Source organism: Amblyomma americanum, chromosome 1 (genome assembly GCF_052857255.1).
Source record: "Amblyomma americanum isolate KBUSLIRL-KWMA chromosome 1, ASM5285725v1, whole genome shotgun sequence".
NCBI classification, from domain to species: domain Eukaryota; kingdom Metazoa; phylum Arthropoda; class Arachnida; order Ixodida; family Ixodidae; genus Amblyomma; species Amblyomma americanum.
This window is the reverse complement of record NC_135497.1, coordinates 175,083,939-175,086,283: the sequence shown is the minus strand read 5'-3', so window position 1 is coordinate 175,086,283 and position 2,345 is coordinate 175,083,939. Positions and strand designations below refer to the sequence as shown.

Genomic DNA, 2,345 nt, shown 5'->3' with positions numbered 1-2,345 from the left:
AGGAATGATGCTTTGTTACCAGAAAGATGCAAAGAAGTCTAGATGGCTTGCAGTGCTGCAGCCTTTGATAAATGACTTTGTTCATGCGGAGAGATGTGGAACACTGATCAGTGGAATAAACAAACACAGTAATGCTGAGATTCATTATACACAAAAACCTTGAAAGATATACAGTTGATGGCTTCACCAAAAATTTCAGTTCATGGGCATACTTGTGTCGGTTCTGCCTGGTCGCATGCACAGATTTTGACTAGCAACCTCATGTAGTTGGGGAAAGACGGACACCAGAAAATTACAATAAATATCTTGAATGCCTTGCACGACCATGGTGCGGTCTCATCCTTCCGCATTCTGCAGCACTTTCATGTGTGTGGTTGTGGCTTGCTACCCTGCACTACACGACCATAGCAAAGGGGTAGTTCATAATGATTCTGGCTTTATACACTCATTACTTTGTGAATAAAAAGCGTGGTTCACGTATGTAACAGTCATCGTGATAAGCACTGTGCGCGCGGCTGTCCCACTGGTACACGCTGAGATATGCGCTATGCCTTCCTTTCCCTCACCCAGTTCTCACATAAGTCGTGTGACCGTTCTGGGCACAGGCAGGAGCTTATTGGTTTACGTTTTTTTTATGGCAGCTCCACCATACTTTTTTTGTATATATTGCACGACAGAACATTAAAAGGGGTCATTTCTTGGTCACCACCATGAGTGTCTGTCTGACTCGTCTGACATGGTGTCAGAAATGGGATGAAAGCCGGCTCCGATGTAGCACCAAACAGCACCGCCAACAAGAGGATGACCAGAAGCTGCTGAAACAAGAGCAAGTCGTCCCGGTGGCAAGCGACAAGCAGCACTTCAGAATGGTGGGAATCAAGCCTCCGAGGCCCTTCGACTTCTAGAACGTCGCGGACTGGCCCGCCTGGAGGGACGAATTTGAATACAGATTCGCCTCCGGACTACACGAGAAGCCAGCCGAAGTTTAAGAACTCTTCTCTATGCAATGGACAGAAAGTCGCGGGAGATTCTTCGGGCACTAAATGTCAAAGATGAAGAAATGAAGGACCTCAGCTTCGTAAAGTCGAAGTTTCAGAGCTACTTTGTCCACACCAAGAATGTAGTCTATGAGAGTGCTCGCTTTAATCAACGCCGACAGCAGCTGGGCGAAACTGCAGACCAGTTCGCAACCGAGCTAAAACAGGCTAACAGACAGATGCGAGTTCAGAGACATGAAGGACCGCCTAATTAGAGACAGGTTCGTAGTTGGTCTACGGGATGAGGCTCTATCGGAAGAACTACAAATGGATCCGAACCTCACACTGAACATGCCTTTGGCAAAAGCGCGTACGAGCGAAACGGTGGAGAAACAGCAAGCAGAGCTAAAAGGCAACGACTGTATGGTCCCGGAGGCTTGTATCGGCGCAGTAAAGTCGAGGAAAGCCGGGGCAAGGACAGCATTTTCACGCGTACAGAAGAATGCTTATCATCACAAGAGCTGCAGCTTCTGTGCCGGTCAGTATCATCTGAGAAGCAGTTGCCCAGCGCTACAAGAAAGGTGCAGGTTCTGCCGAAAGTTGGGCCACTTCGAAAAAGCAGGCAGACGGGAATCTCGACGGCATTGCCGAACCTGATAAGAAATTTCTTGGCACGGTCGAGCAATCACAGAACAGAGCGTCTGCGCACTTCGTCAAAGAACTGATAAACGACCACGAAGTTGGCATGAAAGTAGATACTGGAGCAGAAGTGACTATCGTAGGTGAAAAGTTTCCGTTCCTTCCAAGTTCCCTGCATCAAGCAGGTGATCTGATCGGGCCGAGCAATGCAAGCATCCGTACAATCGGAAAATTTGATGCTGAAATAGCTTGGAAAGAAAACCGTTCGCAACAAACTATTTACGCCATGCACAACTTGCACACGCCCTTGTTGAGATTGCCAGCTATCAAAGCCCCAGGAATCGTACACTTTCTACATGAATTCCTGACTGCTGACGTCATAGTAAGCAGGTAGCCTAAGTTATTCCAAGGGACAGGGTGCATATCTGGGGAACATAAGATACTCCTTGTGCCGAATGCAGTCCCGTACGCGGTGTCTACACCCCGGCGGATTCCTATACCCATGAAAGAAAGGGTTAAGGAAGACCTGGACAGGCTAGAACGAGAAGGAATGATAAAAAAGGTTGAAGAGCGGACAGAATGGTGCGCGCCTATTGTCCCCGTAATGAAGCCGTCTGGAGCAGTAAGAATCGGCGTTTAGTTGATGCAACTGAACCACTTCATAAGACGGGAGCGCCATCAGCTGCCAACGGTGGAGCAAGTCATGGGGAGCTTCCAGGAAGCTAAGGT

General features: G+C 48.3%; 1 pseudogene; it reads left to right on the top strand.

Moving 5' to 3' along the window:
* The first annotated feature begins 866 nt into the window (after positions 1 to 866).
* LOC144114897 (uncharacterized) lies at positions 867 to 2,010 on the top strand (annotated as a pseudogene).
* Positions 2,011 to 2,345: the final 335 nt, after the last annotated feature.